This window comes from Anser anser, assembly GCF_964211835.1.
Source record: "Anser anser genome assembly, chromosome: 5".
Lineage (NCBI taxonomy): Eukaryota > Metazoa > Chordata > Aves > Anseriformes > Anatidae > Anser > Anser anser.
In genome coordinates this window covers 15,318,535-15,345,323 of record NC_139725.1, presented here as the reverse complement: position 1 = coordinate 15,345,323, position 26,789 = coordinate 15,318,535, and the positions used below count along the sequence as shown (strand labels likewise).

General features: G+C 38.7%; 1 protein-coding gene across 6 annotated transcripts in view; it reads right to left on the bottom strand.

Annotated features, from left to right (window-relative positions):
- Positions 1 to 11,313, bottom strand: part of LRRC4C (leucine rich repeat containing 4C) — a 515,355-nt gene extending 504,042 nt beyond the window's left edge. For all 6 annotated transcript variants that reach the window (XR_014584613.1, XR_014584614.1, XM_083836612.1 and 3 more), the window contains exons 1-2: positions 11,119 to 11,313; positions 813 to 2,359 (exon numbers count right to left, since the gene is read on the bottom strand). The gene's annotated coding sequence lies outside the window, so the exon portion shown is untranslated. The remainder of the gene's footprint in view (positions 1 to 812; positions 2,360 to 11,118) is intronic.
- Between the last annotated feature and the right edge of the window lie 15,476 nt (positions 11,314 to 26,789).

Here is a 26,789-nt window from a genome sequence, read left to right as displayed (position 1 = left end):
TTATTTCTATTAAATAATGAAAAGACAGGAAAAAAGGCTGCAACAGTCATACTGTACCCACAGAAACAGGATGCTGGGGAGTCAGGGGAGAAGAGCCAGATTTAAACACTGAGTAGCATCACAGCCATATGAATGAAAGATCAAGAAATATTGGAGAGCCGTGAACCCTGCTGGGTGAGACATTCACTCTGGCTGCCTTAATGCCTGGTAGGCACTTCCATCCCCAAAATTAAGGGCTCCACAAAAACTCATTTGTGATTGGCACTCTGTTCCAGAATGAGTTATTATTGTTTAGCTCTACATATTTCATAAATTCTGTAGCCATTCTACTTCCACTAACAGCAGCAGAAGCAGCATTTTACTTATATATTCATCATTCCAGAGCTGACTGAAATGCAGAGAAAAAGCTAGACAAGATTTATGAAAATATGGAGACTTCTACTGACCACATTACATGAGCTTTATTTCTTGCCTATTCTAGATCCTTTCCAAATATTTTAAGCTGGTTTGATGATAACAAAAAACCTCCCAGTAAATTCTAATACCTTTGAAATGAAAGGAGCTTTCTAGTGCTATTCAAGTAATGTTTTCCAGCACTACTATCATTATTCTGCAAGCATTTTTGCTGTGCAAACAGCAGGGAAAAGAAAAAGGATAAGAAAACAAAAAGAGGATACAAATCATAAGCACAGAATTTACAAACACCACACTCCATGCCACCTGCTACTTGTGTTTCATCTTTTTTTCAAGCCCAAACAAACAAGCACAATCAGGCTAGGAGACAGAAGGGGTAGGCAACCCCCTGGATTTACCTTTTTTTTTATGGTCCCTCTGCAAACTTCTCCAAAAGAAATGTAAATTCCTCTAGCTGCACTTGATTCTTCTTGCTTTTCTCTCTCTCGAGTCACACAGAAGCAAAACAATTAGTTTTCAGAGGTTCCATTTACTGCTCTTCCATCCCCAGCAAAATGCGTCCAGGAGACTATGCCAAAAGTAAGCCCAGAACTCAAAGGCAATTGGAAGAGGGCGCGTAGGGGGTTGCTGAAGGACCAGATTGCAAAAATTCAGTAGCTTGAGCACAGAAATATCCTACTGCACGATATACCTGGCTTCTTGCTCACCAAAAAACTGTAGTGCAAACTGTCAGTAGTAGCCTCCAATAGCTGCTGTGTGTGCTGCAGATGGTACGTCTCACTGTTACCTTCCCAGATGGGTAGAGGATTCAGAGAGCAGCAAAACCAGGGGGTCGCCTCCAAACCAGGTGGATTGCCAGCCACTCATTCGCTCAGTCCAATTAATCAAGACAAGAACAGCTCAGTCACCAGAGGTATCTCCTTCCAGGGTGCACAGGATTATGGCAAGGTTATTAATCTTGCTTTGCTGCATCCCCCCCACCCCCTACATTCAGCAGCCTGCACTGAGATGATTGCCAGCTCTGTCTCTGTCCCTGTTCTACTGCATTTTGCTCAGCCCTCTGTTGCTGCAAGTGAAACACAGAGGAGGGAGGAATACTAATAAGGTGGTTAGCTACAGTTTCTTTAAGGCATTCTACATACTGCCTGAGCGTGTATATGTGCATGTGTGTGCACGCATGCATTTTCTGTGGGGCAATGTGAATTTCTTTGTGGCTGAAATAGGACCTGATTCTACATCAAAGTCTGAATTAATCTGGATTATCACTTAATGAATATCAGAGCCAGCAATTGTATTTTTCTTAGGATAAGAGGAGGGCACTAAATGCTCTAGCAGATTAGGAAGGCAGTAATGGTAACTGGGGGGAAGCAGGGGGTTGTGCAGAAACCACACCATGCCCTGAACAGTGCATTTGGTTATAAAATGTGTTCCAAAGCGACTCAGGCACTGTTTTAGAAGTCATTCTTATATCCTGCACCAGTCAGATTTTTAAAATCAGCACTATATTATCCATCTCTAGATTAGACAGCAAAGTCAAATATTTTTAGAAAAGAAAATTTCTGGCAGGAAAAGGAAAATTTAGAAAGTTGGCTGATACAAACATCCCACGCTGCATTTATGAAGGTGTTTGAAATTCTCTCCTTTACCGAGAACTGTTCTTCTGAAAGCTTTCACTCATGAAACGAGTTTGGTGTTCTCAGTCCAGCACCCAGAACAGAGTTGTCACGTATTCCTAAGCAGTTGGTGTGCACTGGTATATTAACCTGGGTATAGCTGCGGCAGGTAGAAGTCCTCGCTGTAATTCACTCCCACAAAGTACGAATGCAGTTCTACTGCCTTTGCTCTCCTGCAGGTACTCCAGACCGTCTGCAGCGGGTTCAGGATGCAGGGTATCCACAATTCCAACCTTTTGCAGCAAATGACACTTTCACACTCCTTCAGGAACCTAAAAGAAAAAAAAAAAGACATTCTTCAGAAGCATGTTTATTTTTTATTTTTTTAAACCATAGTAAGTTATATCTTACTGTGGGACCGATAACTCTTTATCAACTTGCAGCTCAGTTCAGGGGCCTGAGTAACCAAATATACTTGACAGAGCTCCCTATTCAATGAGCTACATGAAATGAGTTTGATGCTTTGTTTCACAAAAAGAGATACCACAGCAAAATCTAGCAAATAAACTGTTTAAACGAGCAGAGATGGAAGCGCTGGTGTAAATTTAGGCAGCCCTGGTGTAAATTTAGGCAGCCCATCCATAGGCTAACTGGCAAGAAAGCTTGGATATACCAACCATGCCAGTATTACTGTTACTTTAGCATAGAGGACTGCAATCTAATATGGCACTGTTACCACAACATAAGAGCTTTCTGGTAAGCACACACTGCAGTTTTGAAAGCCAGTGAACTTAAAAAAAAAAAAAAAAAAAAAAAAAAAAGGAGGCACAAAAAGGCTGGATCACCATGGTATCTGGAAAGGGAAATATAGGGCACTGTAGGGAAGTGTTTCAGAAGATGGAAGACCAGCACTGTTCCACTAATCACATTACTCACTTGGGCTTTTGTGCATTGTTTCAGCTTAACCTGCAATAGAATTTAAATCTAAAATGATTTATTTATTTGGAAGTCCACAGAACTAACAAGAGACACGGTAAATTGTATTTTTTCTTCATTTTTGCTGCAGCTGTTTTTCTTCTCTCCTTCAGAAGTCTCGTCCTATTCCCAACACTGCATGACACCTTGTCTTTCTATTTAAGCTCCATAAGCCAAGAAAACAGTATTCTCATTCATCACAAATGTAACTGAGCCTATCCACACAGGAATGTGAACAGATAGGAGCTTGGACTGAAGACCCATCTAGCCAAAATTTTGTCTCTGTTAGTCACCATCACAGAGAAACATGTGATCAAAGTAGGCAGATAGTGTTATTTCCCCAGTACACTGACCTGACCCTCCATTTTCCATGCCAAGAGGAATTGCAAAGTCATAGACAGGAGCAACTTCCTTGGGTACGCTACTCACAGCTTCATAGGCTTCTCTCATACCCTGCCTGGACTTTTTCTTTACAGTGTGGAGCCCTAATAGATTCACCTGTCCTTCATATTGAAGTTACTCTACTTATTTGAACACTTGTCACATATCTTCTCCACCTCATGCAGTATACAAAATGCCACAGGCATGCCACAGACTTATAGCACCACATTGGCACTTTGTTTTGGGAAAGCATCGCCCAGAACATGTGAAGTTTCTGCTAAGAAAGCAGCATGAATGTTTTGGCTACTTTCAGAATATTAGCTTTAGCAGTGATGTAACATTTATAGTTCTAATTAGTCAACTAAGCTTCTTATGAAAAGACCTCATGTCTAGAGGAAAGTTCCCTGTCTGCAGTCTTTCCCACCTCCTTGAAGTTGTTTTTTCCAGGTGCAGTCAGTCTTCTGAGTGCCTTTTTTTTTTTTTCCTTAAGTTACAGAAATAATTCAGCCAGTTAACACATCTCATGTTTACAATCTCTGGGATCTGAACAACAGCAGACAGAATTAAACTGACTTGCATTCTAATTTCCATTCTGCAGATTACGTGTTAAGGAACTGGGGAAAAACAAAAATGAAGTGCTATTCAGAGGGTACATTACTGTTAGCAGTATCCTCCAAGTACTGCTCACCATAATGCCACAGGTAGAGGCAAGGACCTCTGTCCTACCTCATCTGTAGTTACATCTGTGTTACAACTATACCACCCGCTAATGACTTCCACGTTAATCAAAATGAATAAACATCCCTTGCATTTCCAAAGGTTGGTTGTTTTTTTCATTTGTTTATGAACATCTAACAATTTGGACAAAACAGCTCATCAATCCACAAACTACTGGAGTCTTACAGACATCTTTGTTTATACTCCCACACGATGCTTAAAGACGGTTTACAAGCATAATACCAACCAAGCAAATACACCACCCCCTGCCCAAACGTCTTCAGCTCCCTCTCCATCTGGCCCCAGCCTAGTTCAGCTGTACCTCCTGACCCATCAGTCTCACACCTCTCAATCCCAATGTTGTCTGAAATTCCGCACAAGTTAATCACAAGTTCTTATTGCTGAAAGTCCTTACCAAGGAAAGCACTGACCTAGTACAAAATAATAAAGTACTGAAGCAAAACGCTACCAAAACCTTTTTTGTTAGCCCATTTTGATTTAGGTAACTAAATCTATATGAAATTTGTAACCCCAACCTCAGTTTCTTCCTCTTAATTTTCAGTGACTTGATCAAGACAAGTCATATCTAATATTACAGTTTCCAAACCAAGATAGATATTAGCAAGACCATAGAAAGTGATGATTCATGTTCATATGGGCAGGCAAAGCTTGTCACCAGGTACAATGTAAGGGGTTACTACTTCCAGCTGACAACACTACCCAGATGAACACCCTAATGGCAATAATCAGAAGCAAACACACACCAGTTTCTCAGCCACTCCTTTCCCCACCAGTCCTAACTTAAGCCCAGCATCAACAGGTGGTGTAAATTCCTGTGCTGGCCTATGAACTGTAGAACTGAGGAACAGCCCTGGTGCCTTCTCCTGCTTCTCCCAAAGAGCAGCAGCAGCTCTTCCATAAGGAAACCCAGCTCCTGCTGCCTCAGTGACTGAAGCACCTCCGCACCTGGACCACACAGCACTAGGAGCACTACACCTGCTCTCCAGTGAACAGTTCTCCCAGAAGTTATACAACCTACTCAAAACCACAAAGGTTTTCAGGAGACACAGTGAAAGACATGAAGCCATGAGGAAAAAGCAGAGAAGCAAGAGAATGTATTATCTGGAGGGGAAAAAAAAAAAATTACTGGAGAACTCCTCCTAAAAAGTTTGCAGCATTTATATTCAAGACAAATGAAACATTTCTACCGCGCTAAGCATTTTGTAGAAAGTATAGGGTCAGGGTCTATCTATTCCTGTTACAATAAGCACAACAGTAATAATAATCTCCTTCTAAACCTCTCTTTGCCAGGAAGTACAGAACTACAGCAAACACATTGTGTTCTTGATATCTTAAGCTCCCAGCCATAGTCCAGTGAGCAACGTAAGCAAGCTCCTATGAGTAGAAACGCACACTAGGCATTCATCACCCTAAAATACAGTTAGCTACATCATAAAGTGGAACCCTCTTTTTTTTTAAAAAAAAAAAAAGAAAGCTTCTTGATCAAATTGAGCAATTTTCATTGTAGATATTTTTAGTTCTAGAGATATACTTACTATCGGGTTCGATTTTTCTTCTTACAAATTTACTATAATTCAGTGCCTCAAGCCTGGTTTGCAGATTAATCCTGGCACACTAAATACAAATCACAGCTACCTTGATTTTGTGCTATTTGGCTGCTATTATCTGAAGACAGATTTAACAACACCTATACCAAACTTGGGCAGAAACCCCAATTTTCTGGAAATCATAAGGTAAAATTGTCTATTTCCCTACATTCTTCCCTTTAGGGCAAGGAAAAAAAAAGGGTGGGTGTCTAAAGCCTTATTTGAAAGTGTTAAAAAAGAAAGGCTACTTAAGAAGCATATAGACCATCACAGAAAAACAAAAAAGTCTTCATACCCAGAAATCCTACATATATGAATTATATGGTAGATGTACGTAGCTGCTCCCTGCCAACAAAATAAATTACATTTTTGACCCCTCTTCTCAACAGACAGGAGAAATTCTTCAAGGGTAGGGACATGGCCTGTGTTTGCCCTGCCTTTCCTCTTTCACAGGCATCAGCATGCAGCCACTGCTGTGAGCAGAATACTCCAATGCACAGACCCTCCCCTTGAGCTGATATGAGCCCTCGGCTTACAATTGCTTGCATTTTCCTGTGGCAACCCTCATTTCTCCTCCCCTCTGTAGAGAGGGGCTGCAAGAACAAAAAGGTGGGGTATGTCTCATTAAAACCAAAGTTAGTCAAATCATTTGTTTGGATTTCACTCTCACACCATTGAGCACTTACTAAAAACAGCTGGGTTGTTGAAGTATACATCCAAGCTTTAGTACCGCATCACTGTTTAAGAAACGAGATGGTTACTAAGCTGGAGCTAAATACTTTGGATTGATTTAGCCTATACTGAAGAAGCACTGATTGCAAGAAAAATCAGGGTATTTCACTGTTACATTTCTGTTCCCCAGATCTTTCTTTTCTAAGCAGCAAGTAGATTTTTAATTCGATTTTTAGTTGGTCATAAATCTCTTCATGACCTTTAAGTTAACATACATTACAGTAAAAAAAAAAATTAGTAAAACAAAAAATGGAAGCTGTGACTACAATATACATATCAAAACAATATTTTGAGTCCTAAATGCTTTATTTCTCCAGAAACAATTGCTATCCTCTCTGTACCACTAATGCCCATCAGCAGAGTTTTATTATTTACACTGACTCAGGTTTTACTGACTGCAATTAAGATCATCCTAGTGGGATAGTTTCATCAATATTCCAGCTCTTGAGAGACTGCTGTTTTCCTTCCAGCCCCAATTCCTGGTTTCCTTTTAAGTCTCACTTGCACACATAGGAACTCAGCAAGCCACCTAGACCCAGTGACACATAGGTGCTGGTAAAGGAAGATAAATATCAGAATGACAGGAAAGTTAGCTTTATTTTAACAAAACGGTGTCCTTTGTGTTTTTTTCTGAACACTGCTGACTACAAAGATGATCAAGAGAAGTCAAAATGTCTTCTTATATTTATGACTGTAGAATATTTTGGAAACATGTTTTACAATACCTACAAAGTCCCAAGTGGACACACCATTTACTAAGGTATGCTTGCATGCAAAAACATACATATACCATAGAACAGTTCAGTTGGAGGGGACCTACAAATATTGTCAAGTCCAAACTGCCTGTTCTCTTCTGGGCTAACCAAAAAGTACAGCATGCTACCGAGGGCATTGTCCAACTGCACTGGGCATCAATCACCTTGCCAGGAAGCCTGTTCCGGTGTCTGACCACCCTCAAGATAAAGACGTTTTTCCCAACATCCAGTCTGAACCTCCCCTTGTGCAGCTTTGTGATGTTCCTTGCATCCTGCCATCAGTTCTCAGGAAGCAGAGGCCAGGGCCTCCCTCTCAGAAGGCTGAAGAGAGCAACAAGGTTGCTCACAGCCTCCTCTGCTCCAGACCAGACCGCCCAAGTGTCCCCATGCTCTCCTCATAGCACATGCCTCCAGCCCTTCTACCAACTTTGTTGCCCTCCTCTGGATGCTTTCAAGGACCTTAACTGCCTTTTTATGTCGTAGAGCCCACAACTGCACACAATATCCAAGGTGAGGCCACACCAACACAAAATACAGTGGGGAATCACCTGTTTTGACCAGTTACTGTTCACTTTTTTTGATAGAGAATCAAGACAAGAATCACCAATTTAAAAAAAAAAATCAGGTTTCACAAGAACAAAAAGACCTGAGGCTTTTTGAGTTTTACCTATAGTCCAAGCTCTGTGATAACAAACCTGATCCTTCACATATCAAAATGTTGTTGAAATGTAGTATCCAAATAGATCCTAAGAGATATAAAACCTACTTTATAGAATAAAAACAGGCGGCTAAACCTCTCTGAGAAAGAAATGAATTGAACCTTGTACACAACTGCACTCACAAGACTTTAAGGGTTAGTGCGCTCCATGAAAAAGAAAGTTATCACATTAACAGGGAAAAATCTAAAGAAGAAAATCTAGTTACATGTTTTGCTTGAGCAAGTAATTAGATTTTTACCTTTGCAGTTACCTCATGAAATTCGGAGTTCTATTCATGTCCATCTCTCACCAAGTTCATTTCTCAGTTACTGCTCTCTAATGTACATTTACCAGCTTACAGTCTCATCTGAGCAATAGTGCCTCCATCACTTATCATGGAAGACTGTATCTGAGATATTTTAAGCTCTGAAAAAGTTAATGATGTAAAGATCCACTGCTGAGTTTTATTATCTCAAAAAAAATGGATATGCTGATAGCCTTTATTACAGTCTTTGACAACTTATTTTCTGTTAAACTTTTTTTTTTTTGTCAGTCCTTATAGCAGAGTCCCTCACGTGCAATGAAGCATTTACTGTACAAGAATTTCCTTTACTGTTCTTACTAACACCTACATATCACCATGGGCAACAGACAGGAAAAGATTAGCTTTTCTTATGCTAAATTTTAAGCCTACAGATAATAATACTAAAAAGAAAAGCAGATCAGTTTGGACTTGAAGTTAAGGCAGTTCCATGCACACACACAGAGTCCAAACCAGTGCAGCACTTCTGAGTACGTTTTAGTAACAGTTATTTTGACAACATTAAGATACGTACAGATGCATCTTTCTTCTTAGTAACAGAAGAAATAGCATTTATTTATCCTCAAAGACAGCACTCCTTTCTATTTTGAGTATACACATCTACCTACGAGCTTGTCCTTTCAGTTTCTTTTCACAGTTAAGAAGAGTCAATACTTCAGAGCATTATTCATTTGTTCCACTTTAGGCACCTACCTCTAAGAGGAGACCCGATCCTCCAATGCCCAATGAATGCTCACATGACCAGCTCAGACCTAGGTATAATGCATGGGCTTATATTTTGTGCTAGCAGATTGTTAACAGGGGTTAATCTGCAACCATTCACCTTACAGAAAGTATCCCACCACAGACATTACCTCACTAATAGACAAGCTCCCTCTAAAGACTGAGAGGTCTATTTCCTGGTGGTGCCAACAGAAAAGAGTATTTCTTTAAGGTTTAACCGAGAATATAGATAGATATTTGAGAAGCTAATTGCCTATTCTTCATGATGCTACCTCTGTTCTTTGCCAGTCTCAGAGCAGGAACATCATCTTCCGCTGCTTGACAGTTTTTGGTCTGTACCTACTTGGCCTGGTTGATCCAGGGATAAAGGTTTCCCTGTACTGTGATCAATACACAGACTCATATCCCATTTCCACCTCAATCACCTGTGTGCCCTAGAGTCTACTGCAATTACTGAAAGCACAGTTATGAGAACCTTGAGAGGTTCACCAAATATATTTTGGACATGTAATGAAAACTGAAGAAATTGGATATGAGCTACCTCTATTAGCTGCCATTGTGGTGAACTTGTTCTTTCTGACATGGGTGAAAGACACAAAGGAAACAGCAGGGGTAGGAAGGAAGAAGCTATTACTGAAAAACTTTTCTATAGATTCTGAGAAAGAAAAGTAACATTATCTTTGAAGGAGCACAAAACACACCAGATAATTTTGATTGGAGCGGTAGGATAGGATAGAAATCAGAGAGAGAAACAAGGAAGGAAGAAAGCACACTGAGTTTGAAAACCTGTAACTAAAATGAAACCCCCAAAATCCACATTTCACTATCACATAAACAGAAGGCTAAAGGATTAAGCAAGAGACAATGAACAAGTAGATTGCAGAAGTTACCGTACATGAGAGGAAGTAAGCACCTTCAATAACTTGACGAATACATCTTTCTTTAAAGTAACTAAAAATAATCCAACTAAAAATCACCTCCTCCCATAGCACACTACTCCACGGAGGGCTCATCACAAACAAGTTGTAGCAACTGTAAGATTCACTGGGTTCAATGGTTCCCCAGTTATTACTAGTGGCAATTTGTTAAAGGACGGTGGCCCAAGTACAAATAAATACAAACTACTCACAATTTAACATGAACTGCAAGTAATTTGTGTGGGAGAAACAGTTTTTGCTAAGCTGCCTTGAGTAATTCACCAGTAAGAAGAGAAAGCCTTCTTAAACTTGATTTGGGCCTATCAGATGGAAACAGAATACTGCCAGATAACACACAGGTCTTTGAGGCAGATATATACACACCATAAAAACAAAATAACAATAGACTAACATCTAATACGGAGCTGAACATTATTTTACATGATAGAGAAGTCTTGACTAAAAATTGTTAAAATGAATTTAAGGTTAAAAAAATAGATCATAAAGTACAAAACCTGTGTGATAATTCTAAAGCTGCAAATGATCAAAATTGTGATTCATAGACAACCCTGTAAAGCATTTTTGGATTACACATTTGCTGTCAAGTACCTCCTTCAGGCTAAATGTTTCAAGAAAATTAATTCAGAAACTTCAGAAAGTGAAAATTACAGTAAAAATACTTTGATTTGCTAAGGACAGCATTACAGCTAACCCACTGAATTTTTCTAGCATTCTTACACTTTGTAACAAGATTTCAGCGTGGCAGTTAACTCTCTGAAGCATCAGAAAACTTCTGTCAGTTATGTTTTGGAAGAATTGTAAGCTTGTAAAACAAATATGCAAAACCTAAGTACATTCAGTTCGCACTCTCAGAGAGTTACTATGACTTTGCAGCTAGGCTACTCAAGACAACAGGTCAGACTAGCCAGTAACAATGCTCAGGCCAAAGGTACAGGGTTGGGGAGAATTCAAAGAAAAGAACTGCAGGAAAACATAGCTGAATTTGCTCTGATAGCTATGAGGGAATGAACCCATGAGCGCCACGGGACTTGATCGGTTCTCCAGGAGTCAGAAGGCAGAGGCAAGAACTGCCCCCCAAAAGGACCCCATGGCCCTTTCTGCCTACATGCTGAACCCAGCCAATGTCCTCTCACAGGAAGGGGGCACATTTTCCTGCCTAGCATTTCCTCACCATTATTTTTGGCACCACATTCTGTCGGATAATAGTAAAGCTGTACATGGTGTTTGAATTTTAAATAGTTACCCTCAAAAAGGGGTCCAAAAAGAATAAAGCTCCCTTGAGTTTAGGAGCCTCCCCTCAGACACACGTCAGCTGTCTCCTCAGGAAACATCTTCCCAAGGTCCAGAAGTGGCAGCCTTTTCCTCAGACCCCAGAAAGCACATAGCCCTTCTACCAAAACCGAGACATAGCACCACAGAAAACAAATAAACCAACAAAAAACTGTTACCTCAATTCCCTTTCATCACTGCAAGCTTCTAACACTGCTCCTGCCCTCCCAGACTGCATCAGGAAACGTGCTCGTGTCCCGCCCAGCACAACCCCACACACCTGTGCTCATCCCACAGTGCTGGGGCTCCTCACGCCATGGTGCTAAAATTCACCTGTTGTGTTGGCTTGTTTTTTAATCTGAAGCATTCCGAGCTTCTGTTCTATATGTTCAGTGGGGATCATGTTACCACCTTATTAGAGAAGAACAGAGGAAAATAATGGAGGAACGTTAATATTCATGAAACTCTCAGATGGTTTAAGAATAAACCCCATGGAGAGGCCTCTTGCTTAATAACTGTGTTCCCAGGAAAGTGTTTGAAGGACTTGCGATAAATAAGGCATGAGGTCAGGCACCACAAAATCCCAAGTCTGAGAGCACATCGAACAAGCAGGAGGCGCGCAGTCACCAGGACCCAAGCACACACAGGGCTTCTGCAGCTCCAGCCACGGGGAGACCTCTGCGGGCCTGTGCCCCTCCGTGCTGTGCGGGGTCACAGCATTTGTTATGAATTGTCCACTTCCTCTGTTTACACATAGACCTGCCCTTGTTTCCTGTACATGGTGTGTGCTGCTGTGAGAAGGCTGTAACACTAAGCTAGTACATGATTTTATTTTGGCCTGTAAGACATACTACCATAAAATTGTATTTATCAACTGTTCCTGTGAACCTACATATAAATGCTTTCATTCCCATGTAGCCAGAGCAGCATCAGAGCATGTAACTAATCAGGTTAAGTCTGTGCCTTCATTGGTTCAGTCGTTGTCCTTTAAATGTGAACACCTGGACTAAGGTGCTCAGAGCATCAAGGCACTTTGGGCTTACACATGTGAAGGTTTTACCATGCTTTAATGAGTTACTGAGTGCAGCTGAGCTGAAGCATTTTAACCCATTACAAATGAAAGGTAAAATACCTTAGCCAAAAGTCTCTTTTGCAGAGAGTCACGTAAATAAAAAATAAAAATAAAATTGTTTTGCATCTACTCTAATCTGCTAATACAGTGCAGCTGTGTGTACCTGAGTCCTACCCCTCCACTGCCTGCATCACAGTGAGGGCAAACTGTCTTTGAACAGATGTCTTTTTGGTTTGAGCATTTTCTTCAGAAAAAGTTTCATAATCAAAATGTCAGCATAGAAATCAGTGTAATTTAGAAAAACTTAGGGATTTTAGATGGCTTTATAGGCATACCAAGGGAAAGAACATATTTAATTTTACAGATCAGAGGACTTCATTGAAGAATAACCCTGAATGCAAAGGTTAGCATTAGCATTACTTTTGATGGTCTGTAACCCAAGCAAGGTTGCTTATTCATTGTCATGCTTCAACATGAAGACAAAATCTCTGCAGAAATCCCTAAATCTGGGATAACAACCATAAGGGGAGCATAATAATAATAATAATAATAAATCATTTAAAAAAAACACCTCTATACTCAGTTGATAGGATTCGAATTCAGAAAGATTGAATTTCTCATTAATAAAGGAAATATGCTTGCCATTTCACAGAAGAAAAATATTTGCTATATATGTTTAACCTTATGCTTTTAAGAGGCATTTGAACAAGCTGTTGCCTTGGACATACTGACCTGGATCCTAACTTTTCAAAATTTTTTACCAGTAATCAACAGGCTGAACTCTACTTCTGAGAGTTAGGTGAGAGATTATTTTCCCCAGTATATATACATTAAAAATAAATTAAAAAAAATAAAAATAAAAAAGTAGCCCTCCAGAAAGAAGAGCTGTGCTCTTCAACCAAACATGATTATGACTATTTCTTCACTGGAAAAAAATCTTTCATATTTTTTGAGGCAGCATTTGTTGGAATTGTACATGGTGCAGGCTTTAGTCTGTTAACTAATCAAAATTCAGTCCCACGTATGCTCTCACCAACCTAAACTGACTACAGTGATATAAATACCTTGTATCACTTTGTCTTCATTAGGATTTCAGGTTCTCTGGCCAAATTTACTTTTGCAATAGAAAATGCAGCCCATGTAGCAGTTTTGGAAAAGAAATTAGTAAGAACCAAGAGGAACCAAATCTGCAGAGTGAGCATTTCCATTAGAGCAAGAAATTAGACTGTGGCTACAACTTCCACCATTCTCACTCTTCCAAACACAAAACAAACAAGAAGCAAAATTGCCCCACCCCCCTGCACCACCCATCGACACCCAGAGGAACTGGGGTGAACTGGCTGTAACAGAAAGCAAACCCAAGGGAAGGGTCCTTCCCTCAGTATTTGTTTTGTTGTGCACATTTTCCTTCCTTCTGATTACTCAAATCAGCAATTAGAAGACTGTGTTAATTAGCAGTAAGACATGGTAAAAATTCTTCAAGTTGAGACCGTTTTGCTCGTGAAAAGATGCGTTAGTCTGTACCTCACAATCAGTCCATATTAACCTGTCTGAATCTTGCTGTGAATTGGCCACCATGATCACTGCTCAAACACTGCATTGACTACATTGATCTTATAGATGATATATTCTTTGAAAAAGAAGCACTGAGTAGTTCTTTCTCGAAAGCTCATGTGTTACATTTTTTAAACCTGCTATTTAAATTACTCTTTAAAAGATTATTTTTCTTAGTGCTGACTATTTAGAAAGGCATATTTTCCCTAAACAAACTCATCCCTGATCCCTGTTTAATTCACAATTACTGGCATTTCTGAAATGAGGGAACACCTACAATTCATGGCCTCATTGAGCTATTCCAGGTTTAAGAGGGAGCTGATTTCTCATCTGTCACTCATCATCACCATTAAACTCTGTTTGAGTGTCTTCATTGATTCCACATCTGGAATTTTGCATACTAAGTAAATTTTATTACAAAAATCAGGTTCTGCTCTCCAGTGTAACAGCTAGAAAATAGCATTTAGAGGTAAGGAAACCATTTCAGCTGTAGACTCGCTTCACTAATAAAATTCAAAGTCTCGCAGACTTCCTGGGGGATTACTGTTCAGATCAAGTGTGTTTTGGCAGACTCATACATTTAATCACCCCCAAAGAACCAAACTATACCATAAAGTATACTTCTCCCTGCTATCTGGAGCCAGAAATAGCAAAGAAAAAGAAAATTCTAGAGATTTATTTTCAGTCTGGAGTTGTAGAAGACTAGATTACAGTATAGAGGGATTTATACTGCTTATTATTATAAGAGTCAAAGACATTTAGATAGCCATCAAAGTGGATCTTCACTGCACATTAGCTCAAGAAAGCATTTTATTTCTCTGTCTAGTCAAGAACAATGTATATGTACACTGTACAAAAATGTATATGTACACTGTATAAAAATCAACTGAAAATGTATAAAATGCAGTGCTTTCTGCACCTATTTTTCATCTATTAATTTGTAATTTTCTGGTCCTAAATTTCTGCAAACAGCTTAAAAATATTACCTTACTGTCTTGAAAAGAGACAGATATTAGTGACTGACAATGTCTAGGTAAGAGCTGGGACCTGGTGAGCTTGAATAACTAAAATAAGTTTCAGAGTACTTTGTAGGACACTCAGGTAAAAAAAAAAAAAAAAAAAAAAAAGTTGGGTTTTCCAATGCCCAGTTCCTCACTTATGCACAAAACTATCCATGTTGTAGTTTCATTCTGTTGCAATGCTATCAGCAGCATAGCATCTGTCTTCAGAGACAAAGGCCTAGCTTATCAAACGTTTTCAGGCATGTAATTAGTTGCCTAACTCTCAATAAAATTAATGGGATATAAACACCTAAGGAGGATAAGGGACTTTACCTATGGCCCACTCCCTAAGGAATCCAGGTACAAAGAACAGTCATTATAATTATCAGTCAGATGATGAATGCCCAGGTAAGAAACATAATGGCCTTATGATGCAAAAGTGAAGTCCTTTAAGTACATTTTCTTTATGTGAATGACAAAAAGTACATATGTAGCAGTAAAACCTGTCCAGAGTTATACAGACTTTCCTCTTGAATCTGGGCTTGATAGCAACTTGATTTAACACTGCAAGAGCAAGCAGTTACCTCTAGGATCTCCTATGGCTGCCAGTGACCCTGTCCCTGTCAGAGGGACATCAGAGGCATGATGGTGGATTAGATGAGTATTTTGGTCTGACCAAGCACAGCTGTTCTTGACCTTCATTTTCTTTCAGTGTTTGATATACCAATCTGCATGAAGCTTCCTATCCACCCAAGGCTCTATACTTGAGTGTGAAAGGGCCTAAGGTCCAAAGGAGAGTTTGCTTAAAGCAGACTTCAGCCGTGATAGAATTCTAGGACAGGAGACACTCAGGAAGAAGTATCAATTCACTCTGAGGTACATTGCCCTGTTTTTCATTATTATCACAGGTACTGCTGAACTGTTTGTTGTTGAATTAATCTAAAGCCTAAGTCATTTTTAAAAAGATCAGTGTTCAGCCCTACACCTCATTTTTTGCCAATATTTTCCATGAAGCTCTGTAACATCCACCTTTGCAGACACGAAGTGGTATTTTTGTCTTTGTATTGCTCCCATATCTAATGCTTCTTATTTGCAAATGGCAAGCTCCCTACAAAACAGCAGGCTTAAGTTTGGCAAATTGTCACCCTTCAGTTTATCCCACACCCTCTGACACTAAGGTCCTATCTTCATCAGATATTTTTCAATTCCCACCTTACTCGCAGAAGATAGAAGCACTTATATTCCACCCAACAAACAGGTTTTCAACTTCTTTATGCTTACAGTATATTTCAGCTTACTTTCCTCCAGCTTTTCCAATTGCCCTAATTATCCTGCAGTTGTGCCAAGAGCTCCTACATCTATCACTCCTAGTCACCATTATAGTTGGGCATCGCTGTGTAAACTATCTACCCTATTGCTCCAGAGGGCTTATGGCACTGACTCAGGGAACCGCCTCTCACAGCCAAGTGCATTACTAAATAACCTCTCTCTTATCTTTCTACTCAACTTTTATATGCAACTTTTATATGCCACTGATAGCTGTCCTCCTCGCTGCTCATAATCCCAGTATTATGCAATGCTGGTTTTACACAATGGATATCTAAAGGTGCTACAGTTCTCATACAATTGGTATCAAGTATCACACACACCATTCAACAGATCTTGATAACTTCAAGTATCTTAAAAAAAAAAAACAACTTTTTTTTTTCTTTGTAATTTTTCCTCTTCAGTGCAGACTCCTACTTAGTGCATAAGTCCTGTTGTACCCTGTAACCAGTATTCTGGTTTTGATTTTAAAATGTCATGGTACCTTTACAAAAGCTACAGATGGATTTGAAGCACCCTGTTCACACTCCTCTGTTACCACTAGCAAGTTAATTTGATGAGCTGGCTTAATCATTTTCCTTACAGTGACAGGTAAAGTTACCTGTCTGCCTTTAATGTACACAGTCTGCAAACCATTAAGGGAGGAGATGTAAACAGTCCCAACAAATCTCTGTAATAACTCATGTACATAAAGTTACTCATGGATGTAATGATTTGTAGAAAGAAGACCATATTTTATAGATAAGGACCATTATATAGAATGCCTGGAACTGTTTTCAGCCATGGGATGTGAAACTATATCAATACATTATTGTTTTTTAAAGAGTTGAAAAGTGAAAGAAAATTACTGTAAATCAGATAAATTGTTTCTGAAGGCCATTATTTCAAACTTAGTTAACCACTGAATCAGATGGCTCTGACAGGATGCTGAGTAGAAAGCTTTCTTTTTCAGGCTGTCCTTAATGTTTCACAGATAATTCCAAGCATATTGTTTTAAATTATCAAATGTATCTCCAAAAGGAACAGTAATTTTTCTTCTTTGAGTTGGTCAATAAAAAAAAATGATGAGTTTCATTTAGTGGAAGAGGGGGAGCCTTTGCTATTTCTCTCGTATTCCTCTTTTATATTGCTTTCTTGCTCACCCTTACATACGTACGAATGCACACACAAACAGGTGGACAGAAGGCTTTGTTCTATCCCGCTGCCCTTCAGCAGGCTCTTTCAGTACTCTTCCAATACCAGAAGCATTTATTGATTTCTGCATACAACCTATAGTCTTAAAATTGTTTCTATTAATAACTGGCAACACTTGTCTTGAGGTAAAGGATTTAGGACTGAAAATATTGTTCAGTTCTCTTCCCTGTATTATTAACTCAGCATGTGTAACTTTTAAGGTATCTCTTCTAGTTTTAACTTTTCCCAACCGTATTTTCCCACCACTGCATTGCTATTAGAGTTAACTCTTTGTGCCTTGATCCAAAGCACAGGGAAGTCTGTGGAAAGACTCCCATCAACTTCAGTGGGCTTTTAGTATATGCTTAATACTTTTTAAAGCACTTTATAATCCTTTAGTTAACAGATGACATTGAAATAAAAAATATTGCAAAATAATTTGGTTTCCCATACTCTGTTATTGATGTCTCATGCTGTATATCAAAGAACAAACTCATATAACAAAGGAAGATTAAAAAAACAAGCACAAGACTAGAATCTATTACTTTCTCTATAACATGTCAGTATTAAATCACAGAGGAAATATAGCAATTATGTTAGCAAAGGATAGCTGCTGGTTTTTACACACCAAACACTTTGATAGCTTGACAGTTTGCTTTGCATTATCCATGAACTATGCTAATATTTACTTAAGTAAATATTTAGCTAGCTCAGAAAAAAACTTTGTTATATCATAATTAGAAATTACTGGGAAAATAGTGGGGGAAACAAAGCATACTGACTTACACAGTAAGAAGTAGTCTGAGATGTATAATTCCCCAAACAGTCAATTTTCTTGGGACCTTCATAATATAATGTTTGCAATGGTGAAACTGACATACTGATAAATATAGCTAGGAATAGTGTGTGTGTGCGTATATGTATATATATGAGTTTTTAAAGACCAGTATTTTCACAATATTGTTACAAACAACATAGAGTAAGGGACCTGAGAAGGTTCCAGGCCTGTGGGCAGTGGGTGGGTATCCAGGCAAGGCTGAGCAGGGCCATCAAAGCCTATGGGTGCCCTCAGAGCCCTGGCACTCAACATCAAAGAGGGAAGAATTACAGTCTTTAGCCTGTCTTGTGCAAAAGGAATGGTGGAATTGTAAAATTTCTTTTTTAAATATATTTTTAAAAATTCCTTTCCTTGCAAAAGGAAAAGAAATAGCTTTTGGCCAGGGGTATACTTCCTACATATGCTTCTAGCTTGTGTAGGCATATCTGAGCTACTCTGAGCCTGTTAAGAAAAGGGAGCGAGGAGAGGGAGTTTGCTGATGATCGTAAATAATTCATGTAAACTGGTTTCTGCAAGCAGAGCAGTCCTAGCAGCATGCAGCTTAGCTTGGGCCAAGAGCCCAAGCATTAACTCAGCTTGGATAATTTTACAGCAAGCACTCATATCTCAGCTTCCACAGCTAAAGTGGCCATCAGTAACAAAGCAAGTGTGCTCGACGCTAACACAGGATTATTGGGGCTGAACTGCATTAACAGGAGCGTACAGGAGTTTGTGATTCTTGATCGGAGACAAGGAAGTAGTTCTAGTGTTTATTTTGTTGGCTCAGATACTATCCACTCCTTAATGTTTTAGGGCTTATTGGCCATTTCCAGACCATCTACTCCATATCTATCTTAAAAAATGAAATTAGTGACCAGTCATGAACTAGCGCTGAACATGTTCTTAGGACTCATAAACTGCAGCATGTCATGGCTATGCAGAACATACCTGGAGTCTATAGCGCCTCTCCTTCCTTGTCTCTGCCTCTAAAATTGCACTGCATGTGCGTTCTGGTATTGCTTGAATTAGAAGTAGCTGTGCACCTGCACAGCCATACCTGTCTCTTCCCATTTGGATTAGGGCAGCATTCCTGCCGGACGTACGGCTTTCCAGCTGCCCTCAGGCCTGTCTCTAGCTATGAGATTTCTGCAGTTAGGAAATATTCTTTCTTTTTTCTCAAAAAAAGAAATATAACACTGCTGAAGCTGTTATAAAAGCCAAATAATTATATATTCTCATTGGTAAATGTTTCTTCACAGAGGAGAAGCTTTTGAAATGATGATTGCATTAAATTAAAAAAAAAAAAAATTAATAATAAAATAATAAAAAAGAAGCTACCTGAATTGTACTCCACACTAAGAAATTACTCTTTTGTAGATAAAACAGCCAAAACTCAGATTAACTCAGATTTTGTGCTCTTTTTTTCTTTGGAGAAGACACATATTGGCACTGTATATTCCACTGATGCAGTTCTGTTTATTTGCAGAGACCATGAACCTCACCACAGAAGGAAGCAATTAACAAGAGGCAATTTATTTGCTCCCTCTTTCAAAGCAGGAGCATTCAGAAGCTCTTTTACTTTCCCACTTGACCTTTTCAGGACCAGAGTACCAGCCTTTTTCTTACTCTCTCTATGGCTCTCTGCTGTATTTTCTGTTTGCCTCACCCAATGACTGGTACTCACAGCATCCAGAGACTATCCAAACTCCCCTTTTATATGCTATTTGTTATACCGTGCATTCTTGATAGTCTTATGTAAGCTCTTTGGCTATGTGCACATGAGTATGCTACAAAGCTCTTGGGTTTTCAGTTTTCAAGAGTATTAGGCCTGTGTTCTCCTCAATTTATTGTTTATAAAATCTACTTATAACACAGGTATTTTTTCTAGCTTTTAAAATTTTCTAGCTCTTCTATAGGCTCTTGATTGGGTAACAAATCCAGGCCTATTCCAAAAACTCTGATGCTAAAAGAGGAACTAAGTTTTCATAGTTATTTAATTCTCTCTTCTAGAATTTCTACTCACTTCTTACAAATAGTTTATAATGTTCTTCTTTTAAGTAGTTTGTCCTGTTATTCAGTGTCTGTGTCATTAGATTACTTTTACGGTTTCCTGATATGTTATTCAATCCTTACCCTTACAGTAATGTTTCATTTTAACCTTTTCTTAAATCACTTACAATTTTTTTTTATGCCTACCATCTATTGGTGCATGGTAGTTTTCTCTGAAGTATCTGTTCTTTGCCCTCCTCCCAAAATGAAGTTCTACTGCCAGTTCTCGGGACATACAGTATTAATATGAATTTTGGAGCAGATTGTTGCTTGAAGTTCTTATTAGTAGTCCATTCTCCTTGAGTTTTTTTTTTTAACTGCTCCCTACATTTTTTCAACAGTTTTAAGTAACTAGAGGCACAGATACAATTGCAGAGTGCTATAGAGATAGGAAAAAGCAAACAAATGTTTCTGAAATTGGACAGAAGTCTAAAAATCTTCTCAAAGTGATGTGAGTCTGGAACATTGAAAAGGCAACTTTGTAGAAAAGCCGTTGCATCTGAATTTTTGTTGTAGTTGCTGTTATTTGTTTCCTGGTTTGTTTTATATATTTGGCTCTGACACTGATTTTTGCAAGTCTACAGTGTGATTTGGGCATCCACAGAGTGTCAAGAGTTTGGATTACAGCTCTGGTCCAATTTAACAAAAAAAAAAATAATAATAATTTTAGATTTAGTTTCACGTGAAAGGAAAATGCTTACTTCTAGACACAGACAAGCTAAAGTACTTTGAAAATCCATGAATGAGGTAGATATTAATTTCAGAATAACCTCTCCATAACACAGTAATTGAAAATTCACTTTGCATGTAGAAGTTCCTCTTGTATAACTCATCATTTTAAGGTATTAAGGAATATGGGTCCAGTAAAAGATGACATACAAAACAAAATACAATTATTCTACTAGTATTTTATATAATCTCCAGCTGAACAAGTGTTTCTGATGTTCAGGCTACATCCTAACTCTTTAAAATTTTGGTTTCAAAGTAAAAACAGATCCTTATCTGCTCTCTTCCAAAAACTCTTTAATTATTTGCAATCTTTAATTAAGTCTTATCACATTTCTCTTATTGTGACTCTGTGAAAATGTATAAAAGGAAAATGCTTTTTTTTTTTCTGTATTTTTTTCTAAGTGGAAAAGCATTATTCATGTGTGCACCTACTATAGCCAAATACATAAATGGATAATTTCCACTAGTTTTTTTTAAAGGTAAAGGTCAGGGGTATCATGTTGTAATTGGAGATGATAAAGAGGACTTATAATAAAACAATGCAGCAGTGTTCATTCTTACTTGTTACCATGACTGGTGAGACCATAAGATGTCTAGTTTATATCTGAAGTATCCACCTCTACCTGAAGTGGCTACCACTACTTGTGCACCTTCCTCTCATAGAGATACAACTTTGTTTGACCTCCTGTATTGTTCTGCCAAGACTGACAGGTGTTTGAGTGTTACAGAACAGCCACAGGCTTGGTGAGGAACTGCCGTTGTGGTTCATCACAAGAGTTTGGGGCTCAATGAGAGGTTTGAGGACTACGAGTGTGGGAAAAGCCTCCTCTGAGGTACTTCTTCCTCAGTTAGGACAGCTGTTTGAAGCCAGTTAGCTTGGAAAATGATTTCTTCTTAAACTAAGGTCAGTGATATGTTCACTTTATGTTAAGACAGGATGAACACCCTGTGGATTGGTCTCAAAAGGAAATTGCTGATGAATAGTGAAAGAAGCAGATGGGAGCACAGTGTCCCCTGCCCCCCACAGTGTTCTGGGCTTGACCTGTTTTGTTACTATGAAAATGTCAGCAACATTTTCCACTGAATTATGGATTAGAAGAAAAATCATCCTTTACTACCTTCTACATGTCATTAGAATAATTTAGCAGAAATACAATTATTTTATCCTTGTTACACAGCACAGGCCTTTGGTGCCATCAGAGTTCAAAGCAACTTTATAATGCTGTAAATAAAGAATAAGCACAGCTAACACAGAACAAAATGCATGACACAGGAGTTCAGAAGAGGGGAAAAAAGGTGTGTTTCCAGGGCAGTTGAGCTGATAAGTTAGCTTCTACAAAACACTTCTGTAGCGTCTGCAGCTCTGCACGTTCCCACCAGAGGGGGAAAGAAGCTACACCACGGCAAGACATTTGCATATAAAACCTACTGCTCTGTCCTGTGAAGGAGGAGGGAAGTGTTGGTTAGAATAAAAAATCAGGCCAGGGGCACAAAATTCGTGCATTTGCCTTGTACCAAAGGAAAGGAAAATATGATAACTTCGGTCATGTATGCACAGAACTGAGGACCTGGTATGTATGTATGATATGGACTTGAAATAAGCATTTGAAAGCTACTGGTGGAAATGAATTTCTTGCGAGTACTAAACAGTTACCTAGCTCTACTGAGTTATGCACAAGTTCTTTATCCATGTATGCATTTTCCCCTGACAGTGTGCTTCCAAAATTCTTCTTTGGCCATTTCCAAAGTAAAATTCCACATATATAAACTCATTAGTCTTAGACTATAGTCTTTCTTTACCTCCAATGGAATCATCATATATATTCCTTCTATACCTTCTTCCTTTGAAACCCACCAATCCTCCAATACCCTCCTCTTACTTATTTCCAGGCCCAGTATGTGTCAAGTATGTCTCTATTCTTCTACTCCCTTCCTCAAGCATTGCTAGTTAGGTTTTAAATTCCCAAAGCCTTTTCTCAGCAAACAGTGGGACCTGTGCAAAAAGCATCCACTGTAACTATTCAGGGGTGATTCCTTAACTGTTTAGGAGATTGAAAGGGGGAAAGTATGTCCCTGATTCCAGGTCTATAATAACTGCATTTCTTTAATGTTCAAGAGAAATAAAGTGTTCTTACATTTGTTAGGTGAACGTATCTCCAATTTTTATCTTTTCTTTTTACTCAGTTATAATTACATTCTGTGTTCTAAGGCACAACTGTGAATATTAAACACTGTGGCAAAATTTACATTGCTCCTTTCTCAATCCCTGAAAAGCAGAAAAGATTATTCCAAATGCATCTGGAGTGATACATGTGGCAATATTTGTGTTTTAGTGATCAGAACCTGATAATACTGTCTTTAAAATGCCACAAAACATGCTCTTACATAAGCTCTCCTAAACATACCTGGGCGAACACATTCAAATCCTGACCTGTGACATGATTAAAAACATCATATTCATGTTACGTTTGACCAGAAGAAAAAAAAAAAAAAAAAACAGTAGAAAACGTGTCATGCTTTTTATGCCTCTTAGGTATAAAGACAACCTCAATCCTCTAAACTGGAAAAAAAAAAAAAAAGTTTCATTTTTGATAACCAAGTAATACCCACCCGGAGACCTAAAGAAATTCTTGTTTCTGTATCTGGTCTCCTGGAAAACCTTAAACACATACATGCACATAACACTGCACAGCCACACTTAATGTTTTCAGCAGGGTTCACCCCAGGGATCCTAAAAGGTAAATTGGCTTCCTGTTTCTTTCCAGCACACCTGCTATTCTTCAAGCCAGTTCAAGACCTCATACCGATAAATAGCAATTGACACATATGGTAACACCTATTATCTTCCCAACATCCAGATGAGAGTACGAGCTTTTTATGCGGTGAAGTAAGTTTCTAAAACAGAATGGAAGGAAGCAAGAAAAACATATACCCTCTTCTAACTAGAAGAAAAATGAAAATAAATGGGGCAGAAGTGTTTTTGTGTGTGTGTGTTTCCTAAACATACCGATGAGAATGACTCAGTTACCAGGCAAAATGCAGCTTTGTCTCTCTCCTAGTCTGTCTAACAAAACCCCATCTAATTCTTAGATGGTGTCTGTTTCTTCAATTTCTAATTAGCACTCTTATCTGAGGTTTTATCACAAGATTCTTCCTTTCTTAGGCAAGTACCTGACTTACAGTCCTGTGATAGCAGTCCTTGTTTAGCTCAGCAGGTCTGATGATGTCTGTGCACAGCAAACCTGTTCCCTTCAGGACCATGACATAGTAATCAATGGCTAAATTGCCCCTGCCTTAAGCCAAAAATATTTTGCTTAGAACAAAAGCATTTCTGGGGAAAAAAGAGATTAAAAAACTCTCCATTAGATTGTCTAGACTACAAGGAGTACCGTCCTCTGGATATGAGTAGTCCCAAATTCTTTAGGCTTTCTCTGCAAAATTTCTCTATGTCAGCATATTTTGCAGACAGTATGTAATATCTCACCTCGTTTCATAAGTCTTTGGCTCTTTAGCATTCAGCTGATAGATGTTCCCAGACTTGGAAAGCAAACCAGCAGTGGCATTTTCACTGGAGACTAGAATGTATCTGTGGTTGTTCTGATTTCCCATAGTCTCTCAAAATACCAGGCCAATATACAGAGTCGGAGAAGATCCAATATACGGTATCTATCTCTGACACAGTCACACAAAGCCAACAATGTTCATAAGAATTGCTGTCTCTCAGTATTTCTAACATCACATATAGCTCTACTTCTCTCATACAGGGGCTAGCTGTAAAAGGGATGGAGATAAACACAGCACATGGATTCTGTTTATTTGGTATGGAAACTTACCTATAGTGACTGATAAAAGCACAAATAAACTGAAATACAGGTATATATGTATATTCCATTGCCTCTAGACAGAGCCTTTGGTGTGCATCAGGTGACTGCATTAGCTCTATTTAATTTGGATCATTCAGTAGAGCAGAGATTATAACGAACAAATGTATTTTGCAATAATTTCTAAAACAAGCAGGCAAACAGAAAAGCTGCTGGTTGTTCCAGTTCACTTGCATCCAGGTGAATGCCACTGCCCTTCCTCACTCATATTACCATTTGCTTCCATAGTATGGATGTAGTAAGATAAGCCTAGCATCCCACAGTATCACTCTGTAGGTTTGCAACCCCCTCCACATCCTCACGTCCTTCAGCTCTAAGATATCCTACGCCAACCTGCTCACTGAGAATTTTGGCATATGAAATCATCCTAACTTTTTCCTGGGTAACTTCTCTGTCACCAGACTGAGTTACTTGCGAAAAGACAAATCTAAATCCTCACTTAGAAGTTTTTAGACCAGGTCTGAATGCATAATTTAACACAGGTAAATGGAGAAATGCAGGACTCAGCAGAACAGTCGAAGTTATACCTTACCTCCTTAAAGGGTGTATCCAGTATTAGGAATACTGGGTGTATGGAATTAATGCAGTCCCACAAATGGATTTTGTCTCTGTCCTATAAAATCAACGCTCTAGGAGCTAAAGAGGGCAGGTCCCTAATTGCCTTTGTATGGGTCTTAGAATAAATATTATAGTCAGGAGCTTTAGCACCTCACCTTCCAGGGGCTGTAGCTCTCCACCTAGTATCTGTGGGTTTGCTGCAGAAAGCCATCAAGTGGCTTTTCTGATTCTGCTGTGGATATTGTGCAGCCTGAAAACCACACACAGACAAATTGTACTGTTCATCCAAATTTGGTTCTCCTAAGATACATTGTAGAACTAAGCTACGGTATGGACATACCTTACTCATGATACTCTGTAAGCTGAACTTCCAAAAAATTTCAAAATACAGTATACATGCAGCTATATCACCTAAATTTAGCTGCTTGGCTTCTGCCTCCCATCCCTGAGTACTTTCAACATTATTACACTTTTGTAATACCTAATGCAACTACAACTGGAGAAAAATAGAGTTTTTGAGAAAACTGAAAATGAGAAACTGGCCCAGTGGATATACTAGATGGATCTGATATTAACAAACTTAACCTCTGTAGATTTAAAAGTTCAAATACCTTTCATGTCCATTGACAGATGTCCTTCCTGTTTCTAATTGGGAAAAGGTGACGAAATAACACTGAAAAGATGCAGTTTCTTCCCTCTCAGTACTTCTACCTTAAGACATGAATGTACAATTTCACTAAAATTCATTACTCTTCACTATGGCCTTTAAGGAAGTAGGGTATTTCACAGGGTTTAATTGCATTTAAATATATATATATATTGGAATGTGTATTTGTTTATAACAAGAAAATAACATAATTTCAACCCTTCAAAATACAGCAACCAATAATTTACTAAATTGCAGAAAGGCGTTTTTCCCAGATGATCATTGTCTCTGGCCTTCAAGGCTGAGGATGGCTTTCACTTTTTGATACAGGGCAATACCATGTTGTATCGGGCTCAAAGACGTTCTTAACAAACCACCTTGGCCCTCTACAGATCCGAAGTCCACCAGTCTGGAGGACAACTGATGTCCCCCCAAACCAAATAATCTCTAGTCTCTAGAGCTCTTCATCTAATTCCACAGGGGAAATAAATAAATAAATAAATAAATAAATAAATAAATAAATAAATAATGGGAAACAGAGTAACTGAAATATAATGACAGGCCAAAAGCAGTCTGGAGTGTAAGCAGTGTCTTTACAATGGATCACTAGTTCCCTGTCTTTCTGCACATAACCTACTGTAAATGGGATCAGCTACCAACAAAGAGTGATTAGTGGAATACAGTAGGCAAATATTGGCAGTATCTATTTTTTGCTATAAATGTAACTTTTTTTCCCCTAGCTAAATTCTGCAAGTGAAATAAATGTTATTGCGCTAGTGTTCATACAACAGTTCCAAATAGTATTAGCTTAGAACTGTAATGAAACACATTATCCTTCA